This window comes from Convolutriloba macropyga, chromosome 6, assembly GCF_964194025.1.
Source record: "Convolutriloba macropyga chromosome 6, txConMacr16.3, whole genome shotgun sequence".
NCBI classification, from domain to species: domain Eukaryota; kingdom Metazoa; phylum Xenacoelomorpha; order Acoela; family Convolutidae; genus Convolutriloba; species Convolutriloba macropyga.
In genome coordinates, this window is record NC_134473.1 from 11,131,478 (window position 1) to 11,145,100 (window position 13,623).

A 13,623-nucleotide genomic window follows, 5' to 3' on the forward strand; every position below is an offset into this window, starting at 1 on the left:
ATCTCCTACTTCATTTTCTCACATTCAGCAGATCTCTATTATAATTTTATCACATTCTCTACATTTCTTAGAAAATATTCTGACATTCAGCACATCTCTCACAAAATTTTCTTACATTCAGTACATCTCTTACACATTTTTTCATATTCAGTACATATGTTACATAATTTTCACAGATTCAGTACATATCCTACAAAATTTTCTCACATTCAGTTTGTCTCTTGCACATTCTTTTTTCATATTCAGCACATCTGTTACATAATTTTCTCACATTCAGCACAACTCTTACATAATTTCTCACAAAATTTTCTTACATTAAGTACATCTCTTACACTTTTTTTTCATATTCACCAAAATTTTCTTACATTCAGTACATCTCTTACACATTATTTCATATTCAGAACATCTGTTACATAATTTTCTCACATTCAGCACAACTCTTACATAATTTCCACACGTTAAGCACATCATTCACATAATTTCCACACGTTCGGCTTTTCTCGTAGATATTTTCCAAACGTTCAGCGGACTTCTTCTAAAATTTTTCTCCCCGACTCATGACACAATGTTACCATTCAAGGCGATTCCGATAATCTTTAATTCCTGGAAATTGTTTTCCGCTTAAATTGTTTGAAAGCTAATTAATCAAAAGTAAGCCCCCCCCCCCCCTCCTAATCAGCGCTTCAGGCACTCAGATGCTGAAGACAGCTCGTTACCTGTTCCAATTCTAGCACAGATGCTAGCACTCGTTATCTGTTCCAACTCATGATTTTTTAAAAGCATTGAGAGCAGATTAAGTTTTAGAGAAACTGTAGAATGAAGGACAAATTATCAACCACACTTTCTAAAAACAGAGGTCAAGAACCGGTGGTCAGACAGACTACACTGCAATAAAACTACGAAAACAACGCTTAGAATATATGATTATGCGTTACATGTAACGTGAAAGTCGACCAACAGGCCAAAAACAGCTAAAAAATTTTCTGCATTTTGCGATACAACCAAATTGTGTAACTATTATTTACAAAAAAGCTGTTACGAAACTATTGTCTCATGTATACTGCAGAGCATACGTTTTATTAAGAGAATTTCTTCGCTCAAAAATGACAAAACTAATTGTTCAGCATACATTTTGTTGGCAGAACTTTCATACGCCTATAGATAACAAATTACATTGCTCAGCATATGTTTTGTCGGCAGAATTTTTATACGCCCAAAAAAAGACAAAATGAAAAGTTCAGCATACGTTTTGTTGGCGATAAACATTTTTGGTGATAAAGAAGTAAAAAAAATTTTTGATACGTTACTTCTGAAACAATGATTCAGTTCAAGAAGGTTAAAAAAACTATCAAGAAACACAACAGTTCAAGTTTTACGATACTTCAGGAGTATCAATTTAAGCGAAAAAATATTAAATAGATTTGTGTCCGCGTAATTGCATCTAGTCTGCAGTGCACTTACTGTCGCCTGTCTTCAGTTTTCTATTTCACCTTTTCTATTATTCCCTACATATTGTCTTTTGTGAGCGTTAATTCTCTTTTCTGTTCCGACCCACAGTAATGGGAGAGGAACTATATACTCAAATGGGCAGGAACAAATTTTTTCTGAATTTCGTTTTTTAATTTCAAATAGTTTCCGAGGTTTGCATTTTTGTGAACGTTAACCTAGTTTTGTACACATTTTTCGTAAATTCAGGTGAAAATTTGATCAGGTTTTTCTTAGAAAGGATAAAATTGTAAATGACAATCTCATTGGTTTTAGAATTAAAGATTAAAGATAGTTGCTGATTTGTTTGAAACAGCTGTCTCGGCTAAAACGTTGGCTCAATTTTCAAAACTTCAGGATTGATTTTCTAGTCAAAAGAATTTGTATCAAATATGCCTATTTAGCCCATTTTGTTCAACTTGACCGGAAGTCCGGACAAAAAACTGCTACAACTGTCTTCTCGGAAAAAGGCTACTTTTACTTCCGGTTCCTGGGAAAGTGTTTTGCAACTAACATTTTGACGGTGTTTTGCTTATTTAAGTTGATATTTACCTTTAAAATTGCACTTACTTTTAAGATTTTCTTATGCCAAGAAAACTGTAGGAAATTACGTTTTTTAACAGCTGAGCAGCAATAGTTTTGGTCTAACCGATTATGAATGTATTTCGGGTCGATCTTTTTAAATTTTTTTGGGCATTTTTTCATATCAGCTACAAGAAAAAATAAACTTAAAAATTTATTTAATTAGAGATCCACTTGTGTTCAACTGAGGTTCCGTGTCCAACTTGTGTTCCAGCAGCAGAACATCAATCAGAGTGCTCAATCGAGAATCATATAATCCTGAATAGGACTCAGTCAACAGCCGAAGCCTCCTCGTAAGGCGAGCCAAGTGATCACCTGTTGACGGATGTATTTGGACCAAACTAGCAGCTTTTTGTTACCACCAAGCTGCAAAAATTAAGCTTGCTTCTTGGGTTTTGCAACAAACTCGGTTGGTTACTTTTATTATCACAGTACTAGACACAGTTTGATTGCAAAATGATTCGATTTTCACATATGTTTCGGCTTGCGCTTAGCCTAATAGAAGCAGCACAATATTCATTTTTATCAAGATGCTTGATCACGTGCAGCGTTCCCATGATAAAGGCTCGCCATACTAACTTTCGATTGCTGGGCTTTCGGCCAGGGCCTACTGATGGCAGTATAAAACTCGCTATAGATATTAGATCATAATGTTGCTTCACCATTGTGGTATAGATGGAAGATTCATTGTATCATTTTGCAGAGCTAATTTTTTCAACATTATTTTATCATAATTTAGTTCCCTTTCTAGTTCAGTTTTATAGATTATTTCATTCACTTCAATTTGAAGATCAAAATTCAATCGTTCATATCTTTTTCAATTTGTTTACATTAAGTTGTGATATATTGTCTGTCCACGTTGTCTACCTTGCAGTTTTACCCCCAATTCAGTTATTAGTTGTGATGTTGTAAATGTCGTGTGATCAAATTGATCATCAAACTAATTGTTAAATTCTGAATATCATTCTCTCTAAGTCCAATACAGTTTTAGCTGATTCTCTTTCATCAGAATTTCGCTCCGCAAAACGCTTAGAATAAAAGAGCTAACTTAAACTGTTATTCGCTAAGCGAATCACTAGCCAAAAACAAAAGCCGTATTCGCAGAGCGAATACCACCAAAATTTTGCTAACGAATTGAATTAATCCATCTAGCAAAGATATGTGTGATTTCGCGTCGCGAATACACAAGAAATTTGGTTCGAACTATTTCGGCAATTCGCCTAGCAAATCAGCTCGCGAATCTCGCAAGACTTCACTCTCAATCAAACACCTCTGGGAAAGAGCTACATCCGAACCCCGATACAATGAGAAAAATGGCAAATTCAAGTCAAGTTGGCCATTCTCGCCAGAGAAAACTTAACATTAGACATTTTGCTTCAAACAAAATCGACCCATGTTAAGCTGCTACCCGAACCAAAATACGAAACTGCTATCAAGGATGCAACCGAACACACAGAACGATATCGTCAAATTCGTAGTAATCAGCTGAAACTTCAATGGGAATTAAAAAGTCAGACAATAAATGAAGTAGACACATTCTGTGTGGTGAAAGATCTCGGACGCTTTATGACCAGAAATGTGTCTTCCTTCACTATGTTAGCTTCGGAACTCAGGGCCGTCATTTTTCAACACAAAATTTTCCAAACGACAAAATTTAGGAACTATCGACTTTGAAATATTGAGAAATGCTGGAAATCGCCTCCATTCGGCCTCGTAAAATCACTTTCGATTGGTAAGTCTTTATTTCAGAAAACAAAAGAAGGGCAAAACGGTGCAGAGATTTGCGATTTTGAAAATCGCGAGGAGGCAACCATCCGGGATATTTTCATCGCCAACATACTTGAAGACAAAATACAACGCAAAATTATAAGAGACCCAGTGGAACCCGAAAGAGCTCTTAGCATTGCTGTTATCTTGGAGATGGGCCATCAAAACCAGCAATGAATTTCCTCTAACAACAACACTGTAGTTAATGTAGTACATCAATTCACCCAATTCTGAGGTGCGAATGCTCGAAAGAACCAGCAGAACAGAAATACATTCAATCGCGAATCAACTGGTCTTTGTAGAGGTTGTGGACAAAATTGAACACGAACACATAGTCAGGTTTGCCCTGTATTGGGTAAGAAACGTAACCATTGTGGCCTTCAATTAATTTGCAAGAGTATGTCGGAAAAACACGTTAAGTCTAAAAATCCACAGGAAAATAAACGCATCAATAATGTCGAAAATTCAGTTAATACAGAACAATCCGATAATCAAAATGTGAATTTCATAAACTATAACGAACAAAATAACTCTCAATACGATTCATCTGACGAAAATTGTATTGCAATGATAGAACAAATCAATCAAACCCCAATCGCTCTGCAAAACATGACAATAACAATTGGCAACACATATTGTCGTTTGCTCCTCAATTCAGGCAGTGCATTTACTATAAAAAGTATGTCACTTGCTAAGCAAATAAAGTTTAACTGTAGTCAAGCCAATGGTCAGAGAAAAAACCACTCGAACATATATCTTTTTCAAACGTTATTGTAGAAAGGCTAGGAAATCTGAAAACTCCAGTAAAATGTAATGATTGCCAAAAGCAAAAATAAGAGTAGCCGCTGACGGTTTTCGACCCATCTTGAGACGAGATTGGTTCGACCAACTTGGAATAAAAATTTCACAAAAACGTTATCTAAAAACTGCAGTAAACGCAGTCGAAGCACCCTGCAGTAAACGCAGTCAAAAATAAAAAAAAGTACCCATTCATCTTCAACCGAAAATGAAAACTGAACTTGAAAAAATAGTAAATGAAAAACATATTGAAAAAATGTCCAATTGTTCTGATCGATTCTTGTTATCCGATTGTCATTGCCGTCAATAAAAATCAATCAATCAAAATTGCTTTGAATTCAAAAAACCAAATGCCCAATATTAATTCGCTAATTTCATTTATTTCGCAAACACTGTCAAACGCACCGCAAGACACAGCTCATTTTACAATATTAGATTTGCAATACGCATACAGCCAACTCAATCTACACACTGATACGGCTCGCCATTGCAATTTCAATTTTGTCAGCGTCGATACGACAGGCACTTTTTGCTTCAAAACAGGATTCTATGGGTTGACTGATATGCCGACCGAATTCCAGAAAGCTATAGATTGTACGCTAGCCGGTTTGAACAATATAGTTTGTCTTCTGGACGATATATTAATAGTGAGTACAGGTCGAACTGAAGATCATTTAGACCTTAAAAGAAAATGTCTCATTAAACTCGACGAAGAAAATCTCGGCTTTAATTTAGCCAAAAATCAGTTCGCAAAAGGTCAATTTAAATTGCTCGGTCATCGTATAACCCAACTGGAAATAATAACACAATCCATTATCAAATAAAACCACTGCAATTCAACAACTCACTTCTCCAACAAACTTTAAAAAAATTGGGGATCTGTTCATCATCTAGGTAAATTTAAACTTAATTTGTCTAAACTTTGCCAACCCCTTCAACCGTTACTAAAGAAAAAGACTAATTTGTTTGGACTGATGAGCATGAACAACAATTCAACATAATTAAAAGAAAAAATGCAGAAGCAACTTAAAACAAACATTTTAATCCAGATCTTGAAATACGAATTAAATGCGACGCCTCTAGAAAAGGGTTGGATTACGCACTGGAGCAGCAAACTCCAGATGGCTGGCATACAGTAGCATTTGTCTCGCGTTTCTTGAATTCCGTTGAATAACGTTAATGAACTCGATCTATTGGGAGTAGTCTGGTCAATTGGACATTTTAAATATTATCTTTGCGGTAAACTTTTCATTGTCTTAACAGATCATAGAGCATAATGATCTATACTGAGAGAAAATAGAGCAAAAAAATCATATAATAGTCGTCTCACTCGATGAGTTGATTGTCTACAACCTTTTGATTTTTCAATCGATCATCTTCTTGGTTCAAAAATGGGATTGGTAGAATATATATTCCACGAGAGCCAGAGCAAAAATCTGTAAATATATCGACTTACGACGAGCAATTCATAATTGCCAAATTAGACGCTATTAAACTAAGAGTAAAACGTTTTTTGCTAAACTCGAAAAAATATACGGTTTTCAATTAGGGAAAAGTGCTTATAAAAAAACGGACGCGAATAATTTAAATTCTAGCGACAATTTATGCAGTGAACTTGCACCGCAAAAATGCGAATATTCGGGAATTACTAATAGCGACCACGTTATAAGCAAATTAACACCAAATTGTTTTAATTCTTCTACCGAAAACGAGACAACGCATATCCCAAACTCACTTTTTGCCTTTAACTGCCCTACAGAACAGTCGAGTAATTATTCCTTAAATTTTAACCGTATTGCTCAATCTTTACAATCTGTTCTAATGATTTCACCGTCAGATGAGGAAACGCTGTCCCCAATAAAGCAAACAACAACATCAAAAGTTCGCTTTGCAGACGAAGCAGGCCCTTCCACAGCACCAACCGCTCCTGTGACAGCTTCAACACAGATACAGTGATGACCTCTACATGGACTCATGGACCTTTTTTTCGCTATCAAAGACCCTTTCGAGTACTCTAATGGCCAGCCTCACGTCAAAAGATGCCATTCTTAAAGAGGTGAGGGACTGCATCAATACTGGAAACGAGGACCGTTGCCGCCAAATAAGTCCATATATCCACAGCTACTGGAATGACCTACGTTTGAACAATGGCTGTGTTTGTGTGGACAATAGAATTGCCATCCCCATTTCCGTCCACGCCACCTATCCCGGTAGTTGGGGATGACTGACAGACATGGCGGTACACGCATGGTGGCCGTTCATGCATCGGGATCTTCTCTCAAAGACGGCCAAGTGTAATCCATGCGTCAAGATTGATAAAAATTTGAAGTCCATCATACCCTCCAGAAATTGAGCACCACTAAAATTATGCAAAGTACCCAATGATGAAATTGAAGTAGATTTTGTTGGACCAACTTATAATGAAAAAAATTAAGAGGTTTATTTCCTTGCAGGTGTAGACCGTTTCTCTAAATTTCCCACAGCAGAAGTATTTGATAGTGCGAATGCACAAAAGATATTGAAATTTCTTCAAGACCACGTATTATTGCATGGCATTCCTCGTACGATAAGATTTGATGAAGCACAGTGTCAGATCCGTCAACAAATAAAAGCTTTTTGTAATTACAATAATATACAGTTAATTGAAGCCCCAATATAAGATTGCAGAGCGATTGGTTTAGTTGAGAGGCTAACACAAGCAATCAAGAGTCGATTAGCTTGTATCAACACCGCGGCGCAATACAAATTTAATTTGAAAGCATCAATAAATTCAATGATTTATCAACTTCGTACATGCTCCTCACGATGCTTATCCAGATATCGGGTTGCCAGTCCCAAGAACAGAGGCATCACTGACCCCTAAACTGGACAAGAAAAAGCCAAAATTAAAAAGATCTAAGAAAAACTTAGACGGGCTGTATGAAGTGCTGGCACCAGGATCGTCAGTTATCAAAACCAATGACCATACCTCTATAATCAAAAAACCAGGCAAGGGAGAGTTCACAATCAGGAATTCTGACCTTACCAAAACTTGGAACCAAGGCCGAGAAACAAACCGACCTTAAATGCCAGGCAGAGCGACGGCCGAAATTTCCAACGGGGAAGACAACGGAGGAACTCGTCACGCAAAAGATGCTAAGCGAAAAATCGAAGGCGAAAAGAAAATAAAACACAGCCGAATCAATGACGATACCAGCTGTGTGTCATCGATACTCTCAAACGTATCTCAAGCCCTGCGAATGCGGATGCCCACAATGCCAAATGAGATAGTTGTACCCGCATCGCCGAAACAACCACCACAAACATCAACTGATTTCGCGTCGCCGATGACACTTCCCTAAACATCAATAGTTTTTGTAGAACCACCGAGTTGCCCCAAACGCAAAACAGCTACCGCTCAACCATCGCAAAAACGGAAGAGGTCATCAACATCGATTACTGAATCGGATGAATCTGTGGCTTCGAATCAAACTTGCCCCCCCCCCCACATCTGTCAGCAAGCAGTGCACCATCAAGACAAAAGAGACGTCAAATGTTGAAAGAACAACAAATCAAGAGCAAGTCTATAATCTCAACAATCAATAAAACCGCTGAGCGAAACCAAGAACCACAATCATTAGACTTCCAAGTGGGGACTTGTTCACTTGATCAGCCGTACCCTACGCATTATTACATCTCTCCAAACTATGAAGGTCCAAAAACCAGCATGTCGGTTTGCGAAGCAGAATGCGCTTGAGACTCTGATACGGACTGATCATAAAACTCATCGGAAAACATTATTGTATTATTATATTATCCAGTACATAAACTATTAATCTTCTGTTATAAACAATACTTCGTCTTGTTTGTTTTGCTAAGGGGGAAAGGGGAAATGTGGTATAGATGAAAAACTCATTGTATCATTTTGCGGCGGTATCAATATCATTATGCTAACTTCATTAACATAATTTAATCATAATTTAGTTCTCTTTCTTGTTCAATTTCAAAGATTTTTTCCTTCAATTCAATTTGAAGATCAAAATTTAATCGTTCATAGCTTTTTCAATTTCTTTACATAAAGTTGTGATATATTGTCTGCCCATATTGTCTACGTTGCAGTTTTACCGCTAATTCAAATTTTAGTTGTGATGTTGTAAATGTTGTGTAATCAAATTGATGATCAAACTAAATGTTAATTTCTGATTTTCATTCTCTCCAATTCGAATACAGTTTTCAGTTGATTCTCTTTCATCCAAACTGCGCTCCTCAAAACGCTCAGAAAAAAAAGATCTAACTCAATCTGATTATCGCCAAGCGAATCATTTGTCCTAAAACAAAAGCCGTCTTCGCTGAGCCACAAAAGTTTGCTAACGAAATGAATTAATCCATTCAGCAAAGATTAGCGAGATTTCGCGTCGCGATTACAAAAGCAATTCGGAACGAACGGTTTCGGCAATTTGCCTAGCAAATCAATTAGCTTATGAGGAATCCGATTTCTGTACGACAATCATGCAGAAGTTTTGTTTTCACAAAATCTCATATCTATCTTTTTGTACATAAGGCTACTGGTAACAACACATTACTAGTAGCAGTTTGATTGCAAAACGTTTCCACTTCTAAATATTGAGTTATCGGTTTGCGCTTAGCCTACTAGAAGGAACATAAAACTCGTCTCATTAAGATGCTTGATCAGCGTGCAACGTTCCCATGATAAAGGTTCGTCAACAGAGCTCCCTATTTGATCTCTGATCTAGCTATTATCAACTACAAAGTAAAAACCAAAAAAACTACATTTCATAGACTACATCTCATAGACTACATTTTTCAAAGGCCGGGCTTTCGGCCATGGCCGCCTACCAACGGCAGCATAAAACTCGCTGTAGATATTTGATCATAACATAACTTCGCCATGCAGAAGTATCGTCTCCACAAGATCTCATAGCTATCGTTTTGAACACAGGGCTACTTGTAACATCACGGTAACAGACTCAGTTTAATCGCAAAATTGTCCAACCTACACAGATTGATTTTTTGTCAAGCGCTTAGCCCACTAGAAACAACTTGATGCTCTTCATAGCAATATGCATAACAAGCGTTTGACTCCCTCATGATGAAGGTTCCAACATTGTTTTTCCCTTTGAATTTGCTTTTTTTTTAATCTTCAAAAATGTAAATTTAAAGTTATAACCACAACAAGAACGTTTGGTTAAATATTTACATTTTCAAAATCGCCTCGTAAATATATGAATAGTTTGGTCTTTATACTTCAGTAGAAAAATTTCCTAAAGCCTCTTACTTGTCTATCTATTGGAACACGTTCATGCAGTTTGACCATTTCGCTGCTTAGTTTTTCCTTAAATTTGTTTTTAGTTTTCTCTTTTCGGATTTCAATTGGCAAATTATTCCATTTCCTAGAAAAATTTCTGATCAGTGACCTGTCACTCCATTTGGATTGGCACTTATTCTTTGGAAAAAACTGGACAGTTCTGCAGTTTTTGGTCAATTCGTACTTTTCAAGAATCCTGAAAGAGGAGTTTTTGGTTTCTCGACTACTCTGTTTATATTGTGAGAGGAGGTCAAAAAATTTAAGAAGACAAACTTTTTTAATGAAAAGCTCTGCTGGTAAAATTTTGTCTTTCAGTAATAGATCTCTTGCACTGTTAAACTTTTTGCGCAGGTGGCAAACCTTTATTCCCCAATTTATTTGTTTATTAACTCTTTGAAGTGACATAACCGACAACGATTGAAAAAAAATTGCACTGAAATTGAGATGGGACAAAACAAGTGATTTAAAAAGAACGATTCTTGCTTTTAGTGGTAGAAAATGTCTTACTAAGTAAATTGACCTAATAGCATTTGCCATTTTTGTTAATGTTTTGTTCAGCTGAATGTCAAAATTTAGATTGTTATCAATCATTATACCTAGATAACGACAACTTGTTTTTGGCTCTATGAAAATTCCATTATAATGAAATTGTTCAATTTTTGATTCACCATTTTTTGAAAAAACCACAATTTCTGTTTTATCTCTGTTTAAAGTTAGCATATTTTGCCTCATATAACTGTCAGTACTTTCAAATACACTGTTAATTTCGCATAAGAGATTTTCATCGGATTTGGAATGACAAATAATGCATGTGTCATCTGCAAACTGTAAAACGTCCTCTCTTTTTTTCATTTTTTCAGGGAAGTCGTTGATATATATTAAAAAAATTAAAGGTCCGAGAACTGTTCCTTGAGGTACTCCGTGATTTATTGTCACCCAGTTCGAATATTCTATGCCATTCTTTACGCATTGTTTTCTGTTAGACAAAAACGATTCTAGCATTGCAATTGATTCCGTACTAAATCCATATTTAGTAATTTTTTCAAGAAAAATTTTGTGAGATATTGAGTTAAAAGCTTTGGCTAAATCCAAGAATATACTAACAACGGTTTCGTTTTCTTCTAACAAACTATTCACTGATTCTGTCAACGATATTACTGTGTCATTCGAAGATTTTCTTTTCAGAAACCCAAACTGATTTTTATTGATTATTTCATACTTTTCAACATGTTCTAACATTTGTTGGAGCAAAAGTCTTTCAAAAATCTTTGCAAGAGTCGGTGTAACTGAAATTGGTCTGTAGTTTCCTGCTTCCAGTGGATCACCTTTTTTGTAAATTGGAGTTACATATGCTTTTCTAAGTATGTCAGGAAAAATGTTTTCTGAAATACATTCGTTTATTGCAAACTGTAGACGTGTTCCAATAGACATTTTGCTACACTTGAAGGACCATGTAGTGAGTAATCCAGAACCCGCTGCTTTGTTTTGTGGTAATTGATCAATTACAGTAAACAGTTCTTTTCTCGTTATATGTCTGAAGGAAAACTCAGTTTTGTCAAAAGCAAAGTCCGGTAGCTCAATCTTTTCTGTCTCGCATTCGTATAAACCTAATTTAGAAAAACAAATATTAATTGTGTCAGCGATTTCTTTTTTGTCTTTTAAGATATCTTGGTTGAACCGAATTCTAGAAATTTCGCCGTTTTTATTCTCGTGTTTTATTTTTGTTTTAATGAATTTCCACTGTTGTTTTGAATCGGGAAGACTTTGGAACAATTTCTGTGAATAATTGTGGCTCGCTCTTCTAAGTAGTCTGTTTGTATGGTTTCTTATTCTTTTGTATGAGTTATATGTGTCAACGTCTGCTGTTATCTTCCAAATATTGAAAAGCCTGTGCTTTTCGTTGATTAGATTCAGAATTTTTCTGGATAACCATTTCTTTTTTGTTGATTTTGATGATGTCTCTCCTATTTTGATGGGAGCTATACTATTCAGAATATTTTCAAACATAATTGAAAATTTTTCAAAAGTTGAGTTTGCATTGTTTTGTTGATACATGAAACTCCAATCCGCGGATGCAATTTTTTTGTTAAGATTAGCTCTAGTAAATTTGCTAGTATCCCGGTAAAAAAATTGCGTTTTGTTGTTTTCATAATCAATGTCCAGTGACGAAAAGAAAACTTGTGTAAAGTGATCACTTCCAAATAATTGCTCGATAACAGTTGTATCAAAAATTTGATGTTTCGTTGTTAAACAGTGATCAATTAATGTTTCCTGATTTCCATTTGTCCAGGTTGGAGTATTACTATCTCAAGCCCATTGTTGGAAGCAAATTCTGTCAATAACTCTTTTTCTCTTTGATTGAAAAAATTGATGTTATAGTCTCCGAATAGTATTACATTATCAGTTATTGAATATGCGCCTGAAATTTCTGATGTCAATTCTTCTAGAAAAAATTCGCCCAAGTTTTTATTGGAACAATAAGAAACGTTAACTAGAAGTTTTTCCTTAAACGGTGCTTGTATTTCAAGCCATAGTGATTCAAAAAAACTTCTGTTAATAGAGTTGAGATCATTCCGTATTTTATGTTTGAACGTATTTGGTACCCATATCCCTACTCCACCACCTCTCGTTAACTGCGTCAATTTTGATCTACTTTGATGGACAAAGTGGTGATTGTTGCTTAAAAAGTTTAAGGGTATCTTCTGATTATCGTTTATCCATGTTTCAGTAACAATGAAGCATGTTTGTCTGTTCTGCTGCTGCAAAAAATCCGAAATCTCTTCGTGTTTGTTGTTAACGCTTCTAATATTTGTGTATACAAAACATGGATGCAAGTTTTATTATATACAAGTATTATATACAAAACATGGATGCATGTATGCAAATTATGTAAATTGGGCCCTGGATTAGATTCGACATCACCGCAAAGTAAAATTAAGTAGGTTATAGTTAGGAACTGATATATTAAGTTTAAAGACCAAAATCCAAGACATACATTATCAACTATTGTTTTGTTTTTGAAAATCAAATAAATTGAAGTGCTTGGGTGACAATTGATTGAACACTTACATTTTTTATTTTCTGCAAGAAAGAACAGGCTAAAAAACACGAGAAATTTCCAATAGGAAAACATATTTTTCAAAGTCACCCAAACGCATTATATCCCATATGACCATTTCTGTTCCAGTTGTTGACATTATCTATTGGCTGCTTTTTGATTTGTCTCATAGATACGTTGCTGACAGAAGGTTGATACCCCACACTTGATATGTAATTTCTTAAGCTAAAAACCATTTTCTGGATTCCATTGTGATTAGGATGAATGCCATCCATTCGAATATCTACATTTTCCAAATTATAATCCAGAACTTTTATGTCGGTATTTTGAAACTCTCCGCGTAAACCATCTGCTATATCGTCTAAAGCCCGGTTAAATTTGTTTATTTCATTGTTGTTTGTTTCGCGTCCAAAACTGCCGTTTTTGACCTTGGGTAATTTACAAATCGCTACTTTGTAAGGCTTTATTTTACTAACGCACTTCGATAAAACCACTCCCAACTCTTTAGCGGCATCTTCTCCTGCCGTACCTTGATCAATGGAATTATGCCCTGTATGAATAATCAGACATTCTGCTTTTGTTGATGGCGCATAATTGTCAATGATATTATTGAGGTCTTTTATTGTCG

General features: G+C 35.6%; 1 protein-coding gene across 2 annotated transcripts in view; it reads left to right on the plus strand.

Annotated features, from left to right (window-relative positions):
* Positions 1-13,623, plus strand: part of LOC142341478 (uncharacterized) — a 357,626-nt gene that overhangs the window by 247,095 nt on the left and 96,908 nt on the right. The window lies entirely within an intron of this gene.